General features: G+C 31.5%; 1 pseudogene; it reads right to left on the bottom strand.

The window, feature by feature from the left end:
• Nucleotides 1–2864: 2864 nt before the first annotated feature.
• Nucleotides 2865–19224, bottom strand: LOC124373714 (annotated as a pseudogene).
• Between the last annotated feature and the right edge of the window lie 7248 nt (nt 19225–26472).

Below are 26472 nucleotides of genomic sequence, written 5' to 3'. Positions count from 1 at the left end.
CCACGTGACGCCAAACTACAGACACACTTCCTCCCACTATAATTTTCGGAGAAATTATTTACGCACAATCGAACAGGTTGCATTGCACTCGCGGGATCGCATTAATACCTCGTCGCCAATTGTTGTGTACGTGTTTACGGGGAATCGGAATAAAAGACTGAATTAGTTTACATCATCGACTGTGCTCGGTTAAGGTTGGAGGGTAACTGAGAGAGAGACAAGGGCAGGACACTGGAAGTGGTAGTGGTGGTATGATCTGGTGGCATGATGAGAACAGCCAATGGCATTTATTCAAACTGATCACCCCATATGACGTCACAGCATCATACGATCATACAGTTGGTCTTTGGCTGTGGCTTTAACTTGCCAGTAACAATTTATAATATGTATAATAATTATTATTATAATTATTATTGTAATTCAATACATTACAGCAGTCTTTTATAGATTACTTCTGTTAGATGGCTAGTTGATGAAATTGCTGCTATGTTCATTAATAACTCATATAATTGAGAACTAAATTAAATTATTCTTTAATTATACTACAGAAGCCAAGCACACAAAGCATACATGAAAGTGTGAAACCCAGTGAATGAATCAATTGATAAGTTAACTATTCTATAAGTTATTTTTGTTTTTAAAAGAGTTTGTTCTGTGTAGTATAGTTGCTTTTGTGGGGTTTATGTTTAGGGGTAATCTTTGTTGTATACTCGATCCATGCCTTAGTTTGTCACTGGAAATTGTAAATGCCATTGATTTCTTGGTATAGTTTTTCGTACTTCGGTCAAATTCGGAAACAAGTGACTAGCAATGAGAAGAATAATGGTGTTCATATCAGTGAGAGGTTAAATCGCAATGAGGAATTTAGTGCACACAAATTTGATCCATAGACATTTGACTAGATTATTGATTGATGTCTTTAAAAAAGATGACGTATCTTTCTGCTCAGCAGTTTTTGAAGAAGACACTAGACTGTCTTGTCATGTCACTGGTGTGCAAAGGACAAGGTGTCCATAATTTTCTTAGAGTGTTAAAAAAAACCAGTGGAGGTGTTCTTGACAATATAAAATTTGATTCTCTAATAACATTCCTACTTTTCTTAATTGATTTGCTTGTAAGAAGTTATCTTTTGTAAGTTTACCACAGTTTTAAAAGAGTTGTATCTTGTTAGATATATTTTGACAACATATTGTAGAATCTTAATTGTAGTCATGGTAATTAATACTAAAGCGTTGCATTACTTACCTGTGTTGCTCATTCCAAATTTATCCTGTTAAAAGCATTATAGGACTCACAATGTGATTATTTTTTCTAGAAACAGAACTGAAATTGTATATTCTGCTTGCATCAGCTGTTCCATGATAAAGCTGTAGTATTACTATGCAGCTCTAAGGTTACTTTCCTAATCCTCCCAATACAGCCAAACTCTTATGCTTAATATAATATATATATATATATATATATAAATATATATATATATATATATATATATATATATATATGTGGCAACTAGCAGTTGCCCGCGGCTTCGAACGCAATTTCCCGTTGAAAACAGTACACTATATTCACTTATTCTTTTTCTATCTTATTCTAAACATTGCTGAGATAATTGATAGTCGTTCCTTCATGAGCCTCTTGGGCGCATTATGAAGGTATGTACCATATTCCTACCTCTATCTTTCGTGGTTTTTGCTAGGTGTTGATAAGTTATTCAGAACAATTAATGTATATGGATGAATCTCAGTAAACTAATTAGGTTATAAAGAATCAAATTCGGTCTGTTAAAATTAATTATCTGTCTAAGATATTTCCAGTATTATTTAGGAGTGTGCCTTCAAGTAAAATGTATCAAAGAAACCCAATTTCGATCATAAAGTGTCTTCTTTCGGCTCTTTTCATTTACCTTCGATGTAATCAAATTTGATTACCTTATGTGCAAACATTTACGGATTTGTACAATGAGGTTGTTTTCATAATAGTGTTTAATAGTATTTTCATTGCATTAGATAGTTTATTGATCATTGGTGCAATCTGAATTTAAAATTAGGCAATGACGTCTTCTATGCAATCTGCATTACACTACTGATCAAGCACTTTACAATAAAAATTTTCTAAATTTTAAATGTAAACAAATGTTTCTTCTGCCTCTTTGATGAACTTCAGCTGAAAGTATTAACAGCTGTTAAGTATCAGTTCGCTTTGTATTACGTGTCGTAGCGCAGTCTGTTGGATCCAATATAAAACACTCCAACATCAACTTTAAATCAAATTTTGTAAAAGAATTATTGAAGGAGTTCTAGTCTTTATTTAAAACTATATGTAAGTCATATTTTAATATGTGAGAGCTTGCACACACTTTCTGGAAACAAGAGGTAATACATGAGTAATTTTCTTACGGTTTCTCATTATTTGTGATTTTTCTTCAATGAAAATAAACTTATTCATCTTAATACAAATAACTAATACAATTTCATATTCATATACAATTTAATTAACCTGCATATAAAACTCTGTCTATAAAATATCAACAAGACAATCTGACATAAAATTTACAGTGCAGTAGATCGCATGTAAGCAAATTTTCTCATGTATAAATCATAAAAATATTACCAACTCTGAAAAAAATGCAGCAAATTCACCAGGTGTAACTCCTGAAATGTTGAAAATACGTTATTGTTTGAACAAATAAAGTTATTTATTACATTCAGATCAAATTTTATGAGAGTAAAAATTTCAATTAAAAAAGAAAACAATTCTGTACACAATGGCTAAAGCATATTAACTGACTTAAATAATTACATTAGGAATGGCTTTTAAATGTTTATATCAATTTTTACGTGGATTCTGAAATGATATACATAAAGTTGTTCATATTTTTTATTTGTATAGTAACAAAATACAGCTTAATAAAATAGTTAAAGGACCAAAAGTGGTGTATGAGGCAGTACTAGATGTGAAGTGACCAATCTTGGCAGCATATGCGATGACATGAGCTACGTAAGTCTGTTCATGTACCCTGTGAAACAGGTGAGCCTGGGGTCCTGGAAAATCATAAGGGTCATGTTTCATGAATCAGAATCTCTTTATTTTAAGTTTAGAAAGTGTGTCATATTAACTTAGAACAATACAATGTTATGTTTTACAGAGTTTCATCCAACAAAATATATTCTTATATTCAATCTAGTTTTGTTTAATTCTTTGAATCCCAAAACTGATGTAAAGTAGGAACCATAATATACATCTATTTTATTGGCCTGTGTAATTGAAATGATTAAAAGGTGAGAACAATGTGCACAGAGAATTTTGTGTGAGGAAAGACCATCTCTCTGAGGATTAAATATAATTTGAAAGCAAGATGTATGAATTGTACTTATCTCTATTCAGTAATACCAATAAGTTGACCCCTCCCTATTCTTTAATAAAACTAGTGGTTGAATTTGAAAAAACTACATTTCCTCTATTAACTAGGTATGGTAATGAATTGGGAAATTGAGAAATCTGTTCTGAAAACAAAAACTTTTTTCCAATTTTGATCTCCTTATAATTTGTCCTTGTAATGAAAACTGATTTATAGATACACAGTATTCACTCATAACCTTATCAAATGCAAGGAACTTTATTTCTTTGATTTATTTTATATTTGGAATTTAATTGCTTTTCATTAGTACTATCCTTATTCACTACATAAACTACCAAGTTTATTTTAATTTGAAGTAAAATACAAACTAATGGTCCAACAGAATTAAATTATTCCTGTTATTTAAATTAATACAATGACATTTTAACGAAGGAAACAATGTTTTTGTGCATTTACCATTGCTCAGTGATACAAGAAACTCTACATTTCAAGATCTGCAATCTGATCTCTTTCTAAATTGGATACCTGACACATATCTACAATTAAAATAAACAAATCATACCAGATCATTGTGGCACCAATAAGTCAGTAATCACAACAAACGTGTTGTCTCTAAAACATGCGCTTAATAAAAATAAAACATTAATTATTAAAACTGAGTTTAAAAAATACTGATCTTAGTTTAACATTACCATGCGTAGACAAACTGTAGAAAGAAATCAATGCTAGACTGCTGATCTTTGTAAATAATTGAGGCAACACCAGTCATATGACATATTGAATCAAAAATTTTCAAGATATTGTCACTACTTCCCTCTTGAGTAAATGTTAAAAGTTTGTTTTTGACTTTGAAGAAATTGTTTATTCATATGTTCGGAGTTGGTACATATGCAAAATTGAATATTCTTGTTGGTCTGAATCTTGATTACATAACGTAATTGATCATTAAGAATTTTAGAATATTATTAACTTGAACTCTATAGTGCTTCTTTTCAAAACAAACGCTCAGAAATAGGGGATACAGTAATTCACACAAGTAATTTTTTATAAAATAAGAATTGTACAAGTACAGTAATTACGTTATAAAACAATCAAAGTTATAAATGTATAAACATTTGTCCTGAGATTGTAATTCTAGAGTACAGTACTGTAGACAGTAGCTACACTTAAAAAAGAACCGTACATATAAATAGTTTTAAGTTTTGTCAAAGAAACCTATAACTTTTTCTGAGTTAGATAAAACAAGTGGTCAGCTACTACGTCAGTTTCTTAACAAGAAAATATTGATGGCTGACAGTTAATTTCTCTGTTCTAAGTTGCTGAGTGCTATAGATAAGGCATCAAGAACAATAGTGCCATAAAACTGTTTAAATGTAATTGAGTAAAAATTGTCTTTTAAAATATTTTCTCAAATTAAAGTGTGTAAAGATTGTAAGAATTGCTTTGCTCTTTCCACTGTGTCTAATGTTGTATACATACCCATAGCATACACAGGCACATCTCCCCCATCGTGGAGGGCTTCATCGGTCACCACCACGGATTGTTGGTGGTATCCAAATCTTGTTGTATCCTCTTGACTGGGATCTTTTCTCACCACTTTTCCATCTCTTGATTCAAACTGATAGTTATTCCTGTCACCCGTTGCATACAAAAGTGTAGTGAATGGCACACCATCATCCCTTGATGTTTCTGAAATTCCTAAATGAACAATTCGTAGATATTGTTACATATCTGAATTAACTTTAATTCAACTTATAAAAGTTGTAAAACAAACAGAAAAATACTGAAGTGAAGTGAAAATTAATATTATATAAGGGAATGTAAAATTCTTCTTTATAATATTAAATACAGTCCTGGTATCACAGATGATTCAGTGTGAATTCATTACATATTTTTTGTTTCTTAATGTAAAAGTAAAATTGTCTGATGTAGGAATTTAAGGTGTACAATACCTAGTATATTGTTCCCCCCGTGGAGGGTTGCCATTTATAGCTAGAGAATGGCCATGGTCACTGGTGACTATGATAAGTGATGTGTCTAGAACACCTCTGGCTTTCAGCAAATCGATCGAAGCTTGCACTGCGGCCTCAAAGCAGATTGTTTCGTCTAAAGCATCCCTGGCATAACCTCTGTGATGTGACTGGTCTATCATGCCTCCTTCCACCTAGTACACAACATAATACATGTGAAAATCTTGTGCTTTGGTACAGGAACCTCGAAGTAGACAGTTTTATCAAGAGCATATGTGGCATAGCCTCAGTACCGTCCTTAGTCTATTATACCTGCTTTCACTTAATCTGTAACATGAAATCAATAGGAGATGTCTAGAACTGTTCTGATTCTCAGGAAGTTGATGAAAGATTACACTACAGTCCCAAAGCAGACATTTCTGGCATGTGTATTTGGTTTGCTGGTGAGTCTCTGATAACATTCATCTAATACACAACACATGATACATATTGCAGACAAGTCTAGGACTACTTCGGCTGTCTGTAAGTTTAAAGCTTGCATTGTAACCTAGAAGCAGAAAGTTTTCTTTAGGGCATAGTTTGCACAGCATGTGCAGTATCATGTCTTCTTTAATGTAATATACAACATGAAAATATGTCACATGGTAATTAATTATCTATTCTAGAGAATAATGAAAGAAATTCCATAAAAAAGTTTAAATTGTAGTCATCTTGAAACAAAACCAAAAGAATACATCAAAACTATAAATATAATGTTTACAATTCTATGTTCAAATGGATAATTTAATTCATTCAGATGGCAGTAGTTATTTCCTTAATTCTCTACAAAAGTCTCTAAATAGATTAAGGGATCTATTTTAAGAAGACAATTGTACCATAAATTATGAATTGTTTTTAGAAGCTTTCTCATTCTCTTGTTCATGCAGAGTACTCATCAATTCTATAATCTTTCATAATTTTGAAATCTAATTTTATTGAATTGAGATATTACCATTGTTGGTTGCTGTAAAATGGTAATCTTTAGTTCACGTGAATACTTACCATCTAGTATGGGCTCATGATGTGATATTGTGACTGTTTTCATGTTGAAGATACACTGAAGTGTAGTTTGATTTGGCTTTTATCTTCATCTACTAGAGGATCGTTTTAGCTTTCTCAGACAAATCATTCCAGAAGTCTGTAACCAATGCCATCAAGCATCCATTTGATGACATTTTACTGTGCATAGAAGTAGAAGTCTGATTTAAAGTTTACAAATGTGTACAACAAAATAATATCTTACACATTGCAAGGAATCATTCAGGATGTTCTCTCATTGATTAATTTGTAAATTTTTACAAGAAAGGTAGTCTGCTAAAGAGTTCCTTTCACTTGTTTTGCTGGACTATTTCCTTGTAGATGATACGGTTTCGTTGCAATGTACTTCAAAATAAGATTAAACAATATTATTTGTAAATTAGCATAATCTTTTCTAATGTTCAAAACCGTGTCTGCTCACACTTGTCAGAAGTCACACTGCCATTTCAGAAGTCATAGTTGTAAAGCATTAAATTATCATTGTATTGAAATCCATCATTATATTCTATTGCTGCTGAAAAAGCATGTTGCATTAAATAACAATTCTAACTAAAAACATCCACAATTGTCGCTTAAAACAGAGATATGCCTTATTCTAAATATAAAACTACTAAGTTTAAATACTAATGTACAGCACATATAATAACTACTTACCACAAGTAAAAATCCTTTTTTATTTTTGAGCAAGACCTTGAGAGCAGTTTCAGTCATCTGAGATAGTGAAGGCATGCCGCTTGGTGTACGATCTCTTTCATGGTCCAGTTTCAAGTGCCCATTAGCGAATATTCCTATATAAACCTAATTCATTTGGTGAAAATTCCTTTACACTGTTTGTTAACAAATGGTAAATAGAGTGATCAAATAGTCCACCCCTCTATGCTATTTTTAGTAATTGATAACATACAAAACTGAAATGTGTCAAAATCAATGGAACCTACTTATTTTTTCAAAATATCTAAATTATCCTCTCCAATGGAAGGAAGAGCTTCTGTAACTCTGAGAGCATCCTTCAAAAATTCTTAAATGCATGCCAGTTTTAAGGAGTTTTATTTTCTATTAGTAAAATTCATAATACATATTAGTTTTCACAGATGTATACAGTGCTATATACTATTTGTTCTTGTCAAGAGTTACAAAATTAAAGGATAAAACTTATAAGGGTTATTCAAGTAAAAAGGTTACTAAAAAGTATTTACATGCTAATAATGTATTAGTTTTATAAAAAGTCTGAACAGCCAAATTGTAGCAAATTTATATTTTTAAAGGATGTAAATTAAGTCCTGATACACCTAGATGTATTCGAAACAATCAATTCTAAACGAATTGAAAGATTTTTAAATGCCGCCATTTTTATCTGGAAAGTGATGAAAGGTTTTTAAATTTTCTTTTTAATTAACATAACATAACTGTAGTTTCATGTTATTTGCTCCAACAGGTTCTGAGATACAATTTTTTAAATAAAAAGACACATTTGGACAGACAGACACTAAATGGAGCAAAATAGGACATATGTTCATATGATTCTTTTTGCTTGTTTTTGTTTCTACTATCATATCCTGAAGTTGTGCCAACCTCTCACGAAACACCCTATATATATGAAACTTATTTTTGGTGGATTCTTCAGTTTACTGCTCTCTACATTATATGAGCAACTGTTGATCTGTGGACATTGTGACTAAAGGCAATAGAATCGTGCATCTTAACACATCATAATTTATATTTATGTTTCTTATGGAAAACTCTATATTGAATATGATATATTTTATAAATTCATTAGCATCAAGAGAGAAAAAAACTGAGTGTCTGAAATGGATCATATTTCTGGGCTAAGGCGGTTTTCATATTTTTAACTTAGTTTTAAACTTTAACTGCATGTTAAATGTGGAGCTCCAAATGCGCGGCTGGATGTTAACTTTTTTTAAACCCTTGTACAGTATTCCTAATTAATTATGATACACAGTAATTTGAATTTAATTAAAGTGTAATTTCAAAGGTGAAATAATCAAGGGTTGCAGCAAACGGCTATAGCAAGCGTGACCGTGGATGTGTTAACATTGCTCACTGTTTAACAGTTCTAAACAGTACACGCTGCATTAGTTCTATGACACTCTGCTTGGCGCTGCTCACTTGTCACTAATAGTGTGTGTTTTTAGCGTTAGCCGCTAGGTGGCACACACGTCAAGGGATTTCAAACAGAAATAATTAACAGCATTGAAAAATTTTATCTTGTCAGAAAGACTTATAATCAAGGCTTGCAAGTTATATACTTTTAGTACCTACTCATAGTAGATGTATATTGTAACAGGTCCCAGATTAAAATTGTAACAGTTATAAATTTTACTAATCAAAATAATAAAATAACAATTACATGTATGTAATGTTAGCCCCTTTTTATGACCATAGACGTCTTTTTGAAATATCAGTAAATATTTTCATCAAAAACTAAAAATATAAATTAAACCATTTTGAAAAAAATGCTCCAGCTGTAATTGTATAAAAAAATTCAAACATTAAAAATTTTTGTTTTGTTCATAATTTAAGTCATATACACTTTTGCAAGTTGTAATTTTACATACTCCAGGAGAGATACAATCCCTTAAACAGTCAGTCTGTTTAATATTTTAAGTATATTATTTAATTACAAAATAAGCATTATCTGAATTGCTTTAATGTAGAACTCATTTTATTTTTGTAGATATGTTTCATTTTCATAATTACGGTATACGATTAAGGATTACATTTGTAAATAATATTGTAACATAGTTAGCAATTTTGTTATATGGTTAAGTGGAATGAAGTAGGCTTCTTCTTATAGACAGGCTTGAGTTATTTGCTAGTCTTTTTAATGAATACAGACATCTTAGAAAAGACTCACGCTAGGCAAATTTCATAATAATTAAATGTTTTTTAACCTTTAAATGCATTACAACAATACATACCCATCACATAGTCCACATTGTCAATGTCTAGTTTATTGAGATCATCTGTTGTACTCAGATATGCATGTCTCAATCCCTCCCTCTCTTTCTCATCAATCCAGTGCTTAATCAGATTCCTTCCGTCCTTCCTACTGCAAGACCATGTGTCCCTTGGGTCACTCTCGGAGACATTGATGTTGGTCATCATACATTGTCTTCCTCCCCCCATTATCACCTGGAACAGTAAATAAAATATGTGTTTAGACCCCTTTTTGAGTGTCTCCCTTATGTGCGTACACCCATAATCATTAACCTATAAAAATTACCAATGGCTCCTGTATAAGTTTACTTGAATGAGATATTTATAATATCTTTCAATTTCGTATTACATATTCATCATTAGTTACAATAAATGAGTAACTAATAAAATTCCATATTTTTTTGTATTTGGTAATTTTGTATTATACAGGGTGGTCAATTCCTTAGGATCTCAGAAAGTATTATTTTACAGCAATCTACTGGGAACTTTACCTTATTTTTAATTCTATCCGTAATTTCTTGAATTTGAAAAATGCAGTTAAAAGTGCCCCTAACACACTTTTATTTTAATTACAGCTCAATAACACGTTTTTTGAACACTCAAAAGTTGGCTATTGAAATTGTTTTACGATTGCAACATGTGTAAATTATAAATAAATAAATAAATATATGTTTGGAATATTAATTTCTTTAATTTTTTAACTAATAATTACTGATTATGTTTTTTTTTTCTGGCAAAATTTATATAACATAGAGAATTTTAGTAAAAGTTACTTTTTAGATGGTTTTAATTTTTTAAGAAATAATGGAAGGGCTATTTTCATTTTGTACATAATATGCATATAACGATATTCAATTCATCTGGTAAACAGAACACAGAAAAAGTATTTTTTTAGTAGCATTATCATCTAAGGGTACAGTATATAAAGAAGCACAGGCTGCTTTCTTTACAAGCTTCTGCCCTTAGCTTGAAATAACAGGTTGACTAGTAACAAATTTGTGGCAAAGCACATAATTTAAGAGAGGCAAACTGATTAATGTCATACGTTTATGCTCTTTCCGGGTTCATCTTCAACCAACTGACGAGCGATATCCTTACACTGAGCAGCAGAAGAAGGCATTTTATCCTCACATTCCCATCTCCTATTAGGACAATGTGCATATAGAGCACTGGGAGTAGCATGGGTAACTCTTGTTGTAGTTACAAAACCTGAAACCAAAACTTTCTTTAAAATGTAGTCGTTTGTGAAATCATTATATCCAAAACTATATCTACCTATATATTGAATTCAGATGAATTAAGTAACATGTAAAAAACTAGAGTATTTTTATAAGGTTGTAACTCTTTTTGCTTTAAAAATCTTCAATGGGTAATAAATAAAATTGAGTTTTTGACCAACAAATCTTTTAAAACCAGACATTTTTATTCATAACTTTGAGTGTACAGTAGAACCCCTCATATCCGGCCTCGGTTTTACCGCACCTCGGTTTATCCGGCCACTTCCCGGAAGCCAATATCGAAATTTATTTACCACGGCTTGCAGACGCGCAGTTGCACGCACTAGTCTCCCACGACTCCTGCGTTATTTTTGTGTATCTATTTGTTTACATTTTCCTGTGTTGTCCTCAGTTGAGCTAATAGGTTTTAACCTGTAAACAGTTCGTTGATTATTTCCAGTGCGGTTAGTACAGTACAGTACAATTGTTTTGTTTCGTCAAGTGCTGTGTACTGTAGGTTGGTTTATCCGGCCGAATCGTTATCCGGCCAGGGGCTCGGTCCCGTGGTGGCCGGATATGAGGGGTTCTACTGTAAATGTTATTGAGTAAACTTAAAATTCTGTGACGTTTTAATGTGCAGCCAGTTTGTGTTTCATTATTAATTTTCTGAATTCTTGGAAGATACTGAATCATTAATTTTTGTAACATTTTTTAATTTAGAATATTTAGTTTCTTCCTTGGTTCAATTTATTTTGAAACAGATTTTTCTTTTGAATACCTTATTTCAGGAATGCAGCCATTACTTCCTAGTTAAACTCTACCAATAAATTTGCTAAATGTTGCTAAGGGTCTATCAGCTTTGATATCTACAGGATGTCATTTGAGTCTCAGGATGAATTAATATAATTTTAACCATTGCAAATAGAGCTACAAAACTTACATTTTACTGCACATGAAAAACGATTTTAAAATGTATTCAGTAGACCAGTACATAGGGTAATAACATATCAAATTAAATATCTTTATTAGTACAATGAAATGCCACACACCTGACCTTAAAAGGTTGACACTAACCAAAACAGCAGGTTATTGAAGTTCTAAAATATTGTTTGTATCAGCTATTGTATTATTTTTTTATTAACTGTGAATAACAAGCACAACAATGACAAAAAGTTTTTGAATACCAAATTAAAAAGTTGTATTAGCAAAACGTATTTTATTATTTATGTGCTGATTAAAATAATTTTTAAAAATTACTTAAATAACACTATAACAGTTTACTACATTGATTTCTATTCATACCAAAATGTTCGAAGATTTGTCCTTGGGTCACCTGGCATTGCTCTAATCGACAATAAAATTCGACACTGTGTTTTTTTTAAATAATGGCGGGGAGTTAGAGGGCTTCTAGTAGTATTCAATTTCTAAGTCATTTTCTAGTGAAAGTCATGCATCTTCTTTTTGATCAATGCTCAACATTTTAGTTCATTATACAAGGATATTTGGACAGACTGGCTTTTCCAATCATGACTGTTGTTGTAAGGGTACAGTAGAGGTGAAGAATTTTCCAAATCAGTTTAAGTTGGAGTGACATTGGAAGTAAGTTAAAACAACACCACCCGATTATATTGAATGCAATTAATGGTTTTTTTTGTTACTTTGGAACTAAAAAATGTGATTTCCTTTTTCATCCAACAGTTAATAATTCAATGCCAATATCATTAGATGGTTAATACTGTGACATTCCAGTGATATTTTTAGTGTTACTTGTTCTCAGAGTAAACAGGTTATTTATAGGCCTTAAAATCTGTTACCATTGATTCGCATTCACATTTAAATAAATAAATAATCATGTTATGAATATAATTTAAACACAAAGTCATTTTTCTAAACATCCAATTATTAAATTTTTGTTAAAATGACAGAGTGCAACAAATTGCGTTACGTAAATGTGTGTAACTAATCCGGGTTAAAATCTTATGGCTGTTATGGTATACAAGGGCTATCCAAAAAGTAACAGACATTTTAAAATAAAAATTAATCAACTGAAGTAGGAACATTTTATTATATACATTTAAAAAGCTACATTCTTAGGCTATTTTCCAATGTAATTCCTTGTTCAAATAGAGACATTATCATAACGTGACACAAGTTTTTCGATACCAGCTTTGTAGAAATCTGCCGCCTGAGATCTTAACCACTGATTAAGTTCAGCGTCACTAACGAAGCGCTGTCTTGCGAGCCAGGTCTTCATCACTGGAAAAAGGCGGTAGTCGCTTGGAGCCAGATCTGGGCTATAATGCGATGATCAAACACTTCCCAATCAAAATCATACAAGACTTGTCATGTACGATTGGCTGTATGGGGACATGCATTGTCGTGGAAAAACAAAATTTTTGAGCTTAATTTTCCCCTACACTTGTTTTGTATTGCTCACCGTAGCTTCTGCAATGTTTCACAGTACATTTCTTCTGCGTTGATTGTTGCTCCTCAACCAAAAAAATCAACCAGAATCAAACCCTTAGCATCCCAAAAAACAGTTGTCTTAATCTTTCTCGCTGACAGAGTTTGAAGACATTTTCTTGGTCTTTTTGGAGAGTGTGTCTACCCCCATTCCATAGACTTCATTTCTGTTTCACATTAGGCATGCTTCACCCATGTTTCATCACCAGTAATTATACGATCGAGAAGTTCGTTACCATGTTTGTCGTATTCATCAAGGAAAGTTAACGATGCAGCAAGTCTGTGTTTTTTGTGATCTTATGTAAGTATTTTTGGAACCCACCTAGCACAAAATTTGTAGTATCCAAGCGTCCTTACAACATTTTTATGAAGTAAACTTCATGAAATTTGAGGGAAATGTTCCGAGAGTTCAGTCATTGTGAAACGGCGATTTTCACGAACCTTGTCCGTTTATTTTCAACATCAAATCTTCAATCACTAGGCTAGGTCGACCGCTACGACTATTGTCATGAATATTGGTGCGGCCATTTTGAAAGTCATTACACCACTGCCTTATTCTGCTTTCACTCATTATTCCATTTCCATAAACTTGACATAGTTGGCGATAGATTTCAATTGGTTTATGGCTTTTTGTCAACAATATCCTTATCACTGAAGTCACTTCACAAGTGGCGGGATTTTCAATTGCAGTGCACATTTTAATTAATCACGGTGAGAAAAGTAAAAGATATACAGACCGCGCTACAGCTCAATGCGTACTGAACACCAGTGTTTTGACAACAAGATGGCGGCTGTAGCCCACTGCTGCACCATTAAAAAATGTTTGTTACTTTCTGGATAGCCCTCTTACTTTATTACATATTCCTAAAGAAATAAATCTATCCATTTTTAAGGGAAAGTTAATACCAATTACTGCACAACGTTATTTTCATGTGAGGTGGTGTTCTTTCCTGCTAACAGAAAACTTTTGAAAACGAGTCTCCAGAGTAACTATGAGTGCTAGAAATATTTTATGTTGCAACATACCGTGATATAATTCCGTATTCAAATTACCATCGATAAAGAATGGTCCCATTATTTGATATTGTACAACTTCTACTCACAAATTTACTTTTTGTGGACACTGGGTGTGATTTTCAACTTCCCAATGTGGGTTAACATTACTCCAATACAGGCAGTTTTGCCTATTAATGGTACTATTTAGCATAATATTGTAGTTTATCAGAAAAAAATTAGATCATTTAAGATAACTTGTTTGTTATCAATAATAATCATAATGATTTCACAAAATTTAATACATTGGTCAAAATTATATCCGTTTAGTTCTTGAACAAATGTTAATTTGACGTATTGAATAGAGCTTTAACCAAAATGTTACAGACAGATTCATGTGACATCCCATAATTTCATCTAGTAGCTCTTAAGTGTTGATTGGAAATTTTTCAATATAACTTTCTAGGGACTTCTAATAAAGTGTCCTCATTTGTAACATCTTTTTGTTTTTCAGTTCTGTGCATATCCTCACCTCTCACAAAGTCTTAATGGTTCTTTCAACAGTGGATTTAGAAAATATTCCTATCAGGAAAATTTATCATTAACACCTTCACTACAGCTCTAAACTATGGCTCTCCCTCCCTCCTATTCTGTGCGTTAAAGTGTCTTCCATAGTCAACATGTTAAACTACAATAACTGTTAGCTATAATAAAATTTACGTAACACCTTTACTATGGCTCTATACTGAGTGATACTTATGACTCTCCCTCCTATTCTGTGCGTTAAAGTGTCTTCCATAGTCAACATGTTAAACTACTGTACAATAACTGTTTATAATAAAATTTAGTTAACACCTTCACTGTGTCTCTATACTGAGTGATACTTATGACTCTCCATCATATTCTGCGTGTATCTGCTGCAGTCATTATGTAAAATAAGTGTCATTTGACCTTCCTCATCTGATATGTGTCGATCTCCGCATTATTAGGATTGTTAAACGTCCGTTTAAGACATCACTGTGACTAAATTTTTTTTTTTTTTATTATTTAATTATTAACACAGATAGTTTGTTAGCAAAAGTATTTATGTACAGCATATTTTTAAAACTAAAATTTTTACAGGCTTAAAGTATTGAACTGAGACAGAGACTTCTGGTTTGGGGCATTTACCACTCAATGGAGGTTTACATGTAAAAATTTTAACTTATCCTCCAGTCCTCCATTTAAGGTTGAAGTTCTCGTATATTCCATAAACCTAGATTTTTAGTCTTATAACAGCCATGGCTATTAGTTGATATATTTCTGTTGATAAGTTAATAGAGGTAGGACTTTTGAGACACCTGTTATGTGTGTGTGTAATAATAATTTATATAAAATGAGTATGCACTAATACTGGAATATTGAACTGTAAATGTAAATTATATTATTCATTATATAGCTAAAAACATCTAGGATTTGAAAGCCGATTAAATTTAAAAAAATTAAGAACATTAAATAAATTATTTTACTTTTAATAGTTGAGTCATGAAATTATTATAACAAGTTTAGGGATGATTTGTAACATATTTTTCTGTATGACCATTGTTGGTAGTCTCACCTTCTGAGCTCTCTCCATGTGTATTTTCTCCAGTATTGCATCAGTTTGGCAGAACTTTAATTATAAATTTCTTTGGAATAATTTTAACATATAACTTATCCTAAACATGAAACTTTACATACATACTTTACTTTACATAGCCAGGCTGGAGTCAGAAAAATATTGGTACCCACTATACAAACCTCTTTAAATTTACCCTGCCACCACACATGGGATGATACTTTATCTTACTTTGCCCTAACTATAAAATCTTTATCAAAAGAAAAAAACTGTTTAGCTGTTTTTCACTATAACTACAAGTTTAAAACATGTTAAGTACAAGATTTAATTGATTATTATAATAGTTCCTCAAAGTATATACTGCGACTTGTTACCTGTGTCCTTGCCTGCCGCCTGGGCCCAGGTGATAATGTTTTTCAGTCTCCGCTGCTGCTGCTCAAGAGACTTTTGACAGTCGTTAAAAGGCACACCTGCGTCTACACCAACAGTTTCATAGTTTGTCTTCACTCCAGAAAACAGTGCATTGGCAGCACTTGATGAGTCTGGGACTTGCCTGTCCACACAGTATGTCTGAAAGAACCTTACAGCTTTACATTTATTTATAAATCTTGTTTATTTAAATGTTCTACAGCATGTTCAGAAAAGAGTGTAACAACTTCTGTGGCTGGTAGTACTCGTAATTTTTAACAAAAAATGTAGGTTAAGAAATAAATTTTGTAATATATATATATATATATATATATATATATATATATATATATATATATATATATATATATACATATATTACTACAGTTAGTAAAGCTACATTTACCAAACTTTACAAGTGAGTTGTGATTAAAAAAAAAAATATTATAAAAATAATTGTATGCTTTGCCTAAAGTTTAACAAAAGAATGGGACGTTAAAATAAAAACAATACCAGTCTTTTACTGTGTAATGGTAATTCTTTAAATGCAATCTGTCAATGCATAAGTGAACATGGCCACTTTAAACGTTTTGCTTGCACAAGCTGGGAGCACTTTAATATTTTTGTCAGTTAACAGCCATCATCTGTTTCGGCATGTTTGTTGCTCCGGCTTGTGCAAGCATATCTTTAAAGTGGTTGTGCTTGCTTATGATGGATTGCATTGAAAAAAGGTACCATTGTAATTGTAATAAAACTTGATAAATAATTGGTATCTTGGAATTTTTTATCAAAATACTGGTGTTTTTTATTTGAATTTAACAATTTTAAGCGGATACGTTTGGGTTAATATTAAAGCAAATCACAGAATTGTTTTTAGTTTTATCTTTTCTTCACAACCTATATGCAAAATTTGGTATCAGCAGCTTTACTAGTAGTAGAGATATTTTTTTGTAAAATATACAAAATGGCACCTATCAGCTAAGTCACATTTCTCGACCTATCTTTATAGGACATTTTTTATTACTAATGATGAATACTATCAGCCACAGAAGTTTGTGACACACTTTTATGAACATTCTAAATAAAATAAATTTGAATCATTAAATAGTTCTACTGAGTACATCAATTCTATAGTTAGTCCCAGAGAAATAGTTTCAGTGTTCAATACAAAATTAATGTAGAATACAGGTGTACAACATTATTGTCTTTATTTTATCAACAGTTTGTTCTACTTATCAACTTGAAATTTTTTGTTAGCAATCATAACAGATTTGAGGCTCATTCTATGTCCCCTCAATACCATGACATGAAATCTTTGCCTTCCACCTTTTTTTCCAAGTTATTAATACATTGGTATCATACACTGTCCTATTTGTACCTATGATACCAGTGTGTATTTTATGTATCAAGTATAATAACTTTTTGTATCATTTCAAATCTTTCTAGTTTAATTCTGGATGTTATTCTTTTAATAAAAATTTCAATTTGTTTTACAAAAAATACTTTTTGAAACGTAGGTAGTGTAAATATGTAAACAAAGCAATTTGCTGAAAGACAAAGTAATTTTGCACCAGATATTTCAATTAAAAAATAATTTTATGTTTAGAGTTATGTTTACAATGTATATGCCAAAATCAATTTATTGAAACACATGATCTATAAGATGCATTGATAATGTATTTTTGGATTTACACACACTCACACACATACAGTATATTTATTATGTACCATCCTACATTTGGGGAAATAAATTGTAATAAACCTTGTACAAACTACTAATATAGCTGCCATTTATAAGGTTTATACTATTTACATTTGTTGCTTTTTAATATCACCACAACAAACCTAAGAAACTAAAAGGGCTTATTTTTTAATGTACCCTCCTTTAACTTACATAGCAATTAAGATATTTCACTAATATCACATCAACTTGTTAATGAAATAGATAAGTTGAGGATGTGTTTTGTATTATGAAATGATTGTATCAGAAAATAATTTTTAGATAAAATATGATATGCTCAGTTTAATTTTATGTGAAAAAAATTATATCATACAGTTTTAAGCCAGTCTAGTATTTTTATTACATTACTGTTTATATGTACACATATATTGATTTGTATATGTCTCAAATATTAGTTAGCCATGATGAATGAATGGGCCACATATAACAAACTGAAGCCAACAGGAAGTAGAGCTCACTTATTTGATTAAGTTAGTTGGTCATTTCAAATCAACACACTAACTTAACCCCATTTACCTTATTATAAAATAACATGTTTCAATAAATCTTTGTAAAAGTGTCTTGCTATTCCCTGGAGTAAATGAGTTTTTGTGGAAGCACTAAAAAAATTTGCTCTTGTAGGATGTTTACTAGTGATTAAGTTTGATTAACTTTAACTAAGTTACATTTATATTGATATGCGTAACTTATCTGATATACTCAGAATATGCTTCAGAATATTTAAATTTTGATTCCTGAGAATAAGGAAGTTCAGGATGATGTTATATAACCTCCCTTCCCATTTGAAAAATTCTAACCAAATCCAAGATGGTCACCAGTGTTTCAATAGCTCTTAAAAGTTTCACCCCTATTGACAGGCACCATAATGATTTCTTGCACCATTTAACTTTTACAGGAGTGTATTCAAACTTTTGCCTGGCCCTGTATTATAAGTACTTACTTATAGTGTAACAAAACAAATATACCTAGTACACATGTGTAACATGTAAAAAACCTTTAAATTCAGTACAATGTATTGATTTGATTTGATTTGATGTTATAAAACTAAGTTTTAAATTCGAGTTAGATTAAACATGAAAAGCATAAATATTTATATAATTTGCTTATTATTAGTTGAACATATAGAGACTTGTAAACATAATTGTTATTATTGAAATGATGTAACCCTTCTTTGTGATCCACACAGAATATTCTCAAATATGTTTTTACCTTAGTTAGTGCAATGTGAAGGAAAGTTTTCAAAAAACTAAACTAGAATTTTCCAATGATTTGTAGATCCTTGCTGCTGTGATAGTGTTGATCCCCATACCATCCCCGACGAACAAAAGAACATTCTTTGCAACCCCTTTGTTCCATTTAATCTGGAAAGCAGCTTCGAGTTCAGCCCTTCCTTTTTTGAACCAAAATTCAGGATCTGAAAAATTAAAAATAGCACCAAAGTACTTTTAGAAATAACTAATCACAGACAACTTAATCATAGAAAGATAAAGATTTTAGTGACTACAGAGTGTTAAGAAATGTAATGTAAAAGAATATATAATTATATTAAGTTAAATACTACATAATAATTGTAACAAACATTAATCTGTTATAACAGTCTAAATACTTTGTTTATACAGTGAAGTTATAAATATTACTGATATATTTAAAAGACACAGTTAACTTCATTAATCCTTTTATTTCTAATTTTTCATTGTTGAATTTCTAAATACAAAACTATTAATATTTCTTAATATCTAAGTCTTACTTTAACTGTCCAAATTTTTTTAGCTACGTTCAAATTTTACCCTTTACTACAGCTTCAGATTGATTTTGTTGTTATTCAACTTTGTTAATCTTGTCATCATACAACAATAAAACATGCAATGTTGTTATAGTTAAAGGACTTATTAATCAAGATCAATATTATCCTGTCTTTTAAGTTGGATTAAAATAGTACATAATCTACAAAATGTCATTGAAATCGTTTCATCAGTGGTTTAAGAGATTAGCGTAAACAAACATTGTGACACACAATTATTTTTATATATACATAAGATATTTTATATAGATAAGGGATCAAAAATGACAATAACTGCATACAATGTTTGGTGACTCTGATTTCAAACTTGCAAGGTATATATGCAAAATTATACACAAAATGGGGTTACTGTAACACTTTTTATTTACATCCATTAAAAATCCCGTTTTGAGGGAAAATAAGAGGGTAATTTAACCCCATATCATTTAAAAAATATTAATAGAAGAAGAAAATTCATGAAAACTACATCTCAAAGTTAATTTAATGCAACATAGCATCTATTTTTAATTTACAATTCTAATATTCAAACGATACTCACTATAGGCAGGGTAGTCAGAATTTGATGCAGTTGGTTTCATGTCATCAATTCCTTTTTATTTGGGATATTACTCAAAGAAAAGTAATATCTACAAATTACCACCTATACTCATTATGGGAAGACCAGGATTAAATTTTAAAACCAAAAACGTTTTAAATTATATGAACTCATAATTCCAAGGACATTTTAAAATTCTAAGTTGTTCAAAAGTTGAGTTGCAAGAAGGAGTTTTGGGACATTTGGATCATAGGGCTATAAGCATGAAAAAAGCACTGGGACAGGTAGCTATGTATCAGATTTTTCTAAAAACAAATTTCAAATTAGCTAAAATAAATTGGAATAGTTTAAAATGTCTTACGTTTTATTTGTTTGTTTTTTGTTTTTTTTTTTTATGTTCATTGTAATATTGAATTATTCTGAACTTTATATTATAAAAACAGTATTTTAAACGAAATTCAATATCAGCATGGTGTTGTAGTTATAACAGGAATGATTTCCAGAACTTAGTGGCAGATGATTGAGCAACTGGCCTTGAAAATAATTGCTTTGTGGTTTTCTCACTCTTGTATCAAGTTCCATATATCTCTAGGAGCAGACTGAACTATGCATCTTCTGTCTCATCTTGCTCATTATGCGATGAAACTGATGGTCGATACCAAGACAAAGTTCATGGAGAGGTCACCTTCAGTGAGATATGAGGAGTATTAAATATTAAGCAGGATGTGTGGCAAACAGGGTGTGTTTATATTTATCATCATTCATCATCATCATTCTTGTCTTTACAGAACTAATAAATTAGAGATCAAAACCTATAATGTAGTATTTAGAAGAAAATATCTGAAATTCTAAATAATGAAACACAAATTTAGATATTATGTAAAAATAAAACATATATAAATCAAAATCCCATTAGGGATTTTCAATTCAAATAGTCGTTCATAAAATTAAGATAAATAATTCATAACAAACGAAATAATACATTCAAAATGTAATATTTTATCCATTTAGTAAACAAGTGGTCCATATTTAGTTTTTTATTTTCATTTTGGGTCAATTATATATTAAATGTTCTTCACTAACATTAAAATACGAGTATGAGTCCCAAGGTGTACCGTAGCTAATCTTTTAATAATTATAAAATGAAACTGTGTAAAAGGGAGAAGGAAGGATTTTTATTACTAAATAATTTGCTTGGAGTTCTCCATGAGCCTTGTTAATATCTAACAAACCAAAGAGGTCACCTAAAGAACGTGACTGTTTAAAACCATGTCATTCATCGAGAAGCTGAGTCAGTACAACATGTAATGTGGGTTACTACTTTTCCCATAATTGTGTGTAAAGTCTGTTCTTCTGAAAAATTATGGAACAAATTGTGATGTAGTGTTTTATGTCTATTCTGAATGTATACATTGACTGAAGGCCTCAAACATATCAGAAGAATATAAATGAAAATTAACCTCTGTGATCAATTTCATCCTTTGTGGTGACATCAGCTGATCAAGTCACGTTTAGCTGACTGCAAAAGACAGATTACTGACACATAAAATGTTTTAATCAACTTTTGTACATTTTGTTCTTTTAGTTACTAAAGCTTAATCCAAGTTGTTACAATGTTTCTACTCTATAACCTATTGTTTGTGTTTACTAAAACTTAATTATCTAAAAATCCTGAATCTTTGGGTAGGTACTCTACTCTACATTAACAACTATTTTAAACTGAACAGATTTGACATAGAGCCGTACTGCACCAGCTGCATTGGATAGGACACCAATGGCTACATTTTGAAGAAAACATTTGAGAACATCCTGCCACACGACCCATACATCGGCGGCAGACAAGTTGCAACTCTTGATTAATCATGAAGTTCCAAACATCTGCTCCTACACTGCTGAGAGTATTACTGCGTTCTCTATTCTTGAAGCATTGAAATTAAAACTGTAATTTTGGACCAAATGAATAAATAATGCAATTTTGAACCTGATTCAGCAACTCAATACAAGAATGAATAGTTCCGTCATTCTTTTTTTAATAGAGTGATTAACAACCAGGTAAGACAAAGACTACTAGAGAATACAACTCTCACACTTGATGAAGCATTCAATTAGGTAAGATCCATTGAACTAGCACACCACCAATCTGCATCTTATCTGTTATTACTATATTCAATTGAACCCAGTACTGAAACTGTAGTTGTAGTACGCTCATCTTCTTCAAAGATCTTCTGTGAAAAATTGTGGCATCCTAGAATGATATCTCCAGCTAAAAACTCCAGTTGTACAAATAATTCTAAACTTGAACACTTATGCAAATCAAAGAAGAAACAAGGAAAAGCAAGAGCATATAGGAGCTTAGGAATAGCTTCAACCAGTGAGAAAGCAGCTGTCCCCACCAGCCTAAAGAAATCAACTCCTATACTTCTGTTCTTCTGTCAATGGTGTTCTGCTGAATGGATTAATTAACACCAGATTGTCACTTAGTTTCATACATCAAAGTCTGGTCAGAAACTGTAACACAGAAATTATGCCATACAGAGGATCGATTTCCATGGTAAATACTTTCTTGTTTACACAAGTTGAAGGTCAATGCAAAGTTGTAGAACTATTCCATACAACCTACAAGGAAATAATAAATGAGGGTTCAATAGCATCATATGGAAGACTGATGTTAGCCCTGAAATCAAACAATATGGACTCAAATCAATTGGAATGTGTTCTAGGTACTGCCACAGATTCTATGTAATCTCTTCTTTGTAGGTCTGTACCATGACAAATGCTACACCTCATGAACGCATCTTCTATAATCCGCATAGCTTCTCAATGAAAATTCTATGCAAATGTGGTTGATAAAGACTAGACCCATTCTCTTGAAGAAATTCAACCAGAGTTAAAAATACAACCCTCTGTTTGTACAAGTGAATCTGATTTATGCAAATTCTGATTATGCTCATGAGACATCTTGATGGTAGAAAATGTACTGTACCTACACAACATTTTTCGCCTGCATGTGGACCTGTTCTTAACATTTAATAACAATTACTCGTAAATAAGAATTCTGAACTTGGAAACCACTGTGATTCCAAGTGTGACTTCCAAGGAAAAATGGAAACAGAACAAGTAATAGCTATTGATGAAGAGACAGATGACACTAATTCTGAACAAGAAGTTGTAGTATCAAAATGTTCAACAAAGACCAAGACATAAAAGAAGAAGTCGTATGTCTTTGCGTGACTATATAAATGATTTATAATATAGTAGTGACAGTGAAGATACTGCTGATCCTGTCACATTTACCTGGCTACAATGGACAGATAACTGGCACATTCAAATTTCCTGTTTACTCTCTTTTTAATACTTTTTTGTTTATTGTAGTTCTTTGAGTTTAATAAACATAACCTCTACGATCCATCCCCTAAATCTGCCTCTAGCTACATAAATTATTATATCCTTGATGGGAGCATAGCCTACTATAAATACCTAAAATAATATTTTAGCCAACTCATAAAAACAATAAAATTATTCAGAAGTTTTAATAAATCTAAGTATATGTATAATAAGTAGCAGAAAAGGGTGCAAAACTTTGACACAAGGGGTGGATCCAGGAGAATTACTCCCTCCCCCCTACCCCCGAATCACGGTGGATGTTTCTTTTAACAATAGGCATACACAAAACGCAGGTACAAAACAACTAGCCCAGTGATGTATATAGAAAATTATTTCGCAGGGGGCTTACACACTGGGTTTTTAGGGGTCGAGAATCTTCTCCCGGGCAATTATTGAGCTTTAAGACCTCATAAATGTATTCTAGCTTAAAACAAGCTAATGGTTATAATTTGAGTGTAAGTTTATCAAAATTTCGGGGGGAGGGGGGGGGCTGGAGTCCTCTGAACTCCCACCTATATACGTCCATGAATTAGCCTACCGGTTAGGGTCTAAAATAAATAAAAGTACTATCGATCGTCCACGCGGTAGTAGAAATCACGTGCATTAAGTTAATTGGGCGTGTAGGTCATTCTGTAGGCCTGTGTATTTAGGCCTTCCCACTATGTTTCTATGGCACAAAGCGTAAACAGTGGTTAGTTTTAATATTGTGAGAAAGATTTATTATGTGGAAGTTAAAAATCATATAACAATGGAAGGTACTTTTGCATTATACTGACCACAATCTTTTTGTATGTTTCGGTAGTAAAATTAAAGATGCTTATATTGGAACAATAATAAATAGTTCAAGGTTTTTGTATGCACTGCTATAGCTAGTTTAATCTTGTAGCACGCACGTTATAGTTACGTAGTTCAGTTTCGGCACGTGTTTGTTTGTTTTTATGAATAACCATATATTTGCTCTGGGTAGGGGTAGGTTGACAGTGGAGAGTTTATAACAAGTTAATATATGTGTTGGTTATATTAAAATATAGGTATGGTAGGTGTAATACACGCGCGGGACAGTAATGGTTAGGTGTTTTGTTACTGTATTTGTGACGGGAAACATGCAGGTAAAAGGGAAATGTGGCCTGTATATGATGACTAAGTATCCATTTGAAACAACTTAACAACATCCTCTCCTCTAACAAGCAAAATTTATTGATCTATTACTAGATTTCGTGTGGCTCTTTCCACAAAAATTCACATTTGATTTGAGGGAACATGTTTAAGATGCACTTGTCATTATAGGTTACAACACTAACACATTTGTAACCTTTTTGTATATTGTTTGCTCTATAGTAACCTTTTGTATTTGTTATTATAGTTGTTAGCCTGGTGAGGGAAGTCCAATTTACTAATCTGCATCTTCTTCTATTCCAACTGAAACTGAAAGAAAACTCTGAAGAAGTTTATTCCTACGACTCCAATAATCGATTTGGAATTTAAATTCTACAAGACTTTTGCAGTATCCATCATGCTGTGGTCACTTTAAATATTTTATCACGAGGCCAAAAGTTGTAACTTTGCTTTAAAAACATGAATTTGATCTAATCATTTTTGTCAAATGATATAGGAAATTCCAACAAAATTTAAAATCCCCTCAATTGTGTCGTAATATTGGACATTCCTCTTGTAATGCTACAGTTGAACAATCAAAACACTTTCTGTGATCAAAATTCCCATGCTATAAGTGATGTATTCCCATTTGAAAATATTCAAAATATTTATTTTGATTATTTGCGTATCAAATTCATCTTTTTTTATGTTTTACAAATGTATATTACTTTTACTAAGTTTGAACCCTATACCCTGTTAAACTCAATTTGTATAAAATTAACTAGCATTTTTGAAAATATTACTGTAAAGATGCAGTAGAACTAATGTTGAAATATTTTTGAAACATTGTAAAACACGAGTTGTTTTTATATTTGAAATCCCAAGTAGAAGAGTAAGTTTTTTAATCACAGATCAATGTTTGTGCCTCATTGAAGAAAATTACTACTAGGTCCTATCTAGACATTGTTTTTAAATATTATATAACGTGTTCATATTATTAAACACGAAAACTAACATTGTATTTTTATTTTGTGAGTATTTAATTATTATGAAAACTAAGAATTATATTATATATACGATAATATTTCGTGTGATTTTTAACGAACAGTAGTATTGTTGTAAAAAATACGATAACCAACACTAACAAGCGATAAAAAGCAAAAAAAGGTTAGATTGTTTTAACAATGTGAAGTTTCGAAACAAAATATTAGCATTTTGGTTAATCAATGTTACAAATTGGTGGTGTATCACTTCATTGCTAAACATTTAAATATTAAGTGAACTAAAATATTCTAAAGCTACAAGGCTGTGCAATGCCAATTTCGTTCTCTAATAAAGGTAAAAGTCTCAACATTTCAATAAAAAACTAGTATAAAATGCAATTTGTTAAAGCTTATACCAGGGTGAGTCTGACCACCCGTGCAGTATTTACAGCTGTCTTAGTAACTGACTCCCAAACTTTTTCTATCTCTTTTCTCCATAATTTGGCCTCTCCGAATCTGTTAAAATTATTTTTAATTTTGAAAAAATGCCCCTAAAGGGCCCAATTTGGGGGGTAGGGGTACTTTTTGGGGAATTTTCAAATGTAAACATGGGTCGTGTGATACATCAATTTAAAGGTCTTATTACACCGAACATTTTGGGCGCAAACAAAAGTTAATTATCTTTAACCGTATGTACAGGGTGTGTACCAAAACGTTTTTGAAATAGGACTTTAAAATAAAGTACCGTGTTACCCTACCTACAATACGGAACAGCTCCAGATTTTTTTCCTAACTTGCTATTGACCTATTTTTCCATGAAATATGTGGTACGGGGCATTTTTCACTGGATTTTCTAAATTTCAAAAATATTCAAAATTTAAGAACACAAAAA

The sequence above is a fragment of the Homalodisca vitripennis genome, unplaced genomic scaffold (genome assembly GCF_021130785.1).
Source record: "Homalodisca vitripennis isolate AUS2020 unplaced genomic scaffold, UT_GWSS_2.1 ScUCBcl_6227;HRSCAF=13334, whole genome shotgun sequence".
In the NCBI taxonomy this organism is placed as follows: Eukaryota; Metazoa; Arthropoda; class Insecta; order Hemiptera; family Cicadellidae; genus Homalodisca; species Homalodisca vitripennis.
The sequence above is the reverse complement of the archived record's forward strand: the minus strand, read 5'-3'. Positions and strand labels throughout refer to the sequence as shown.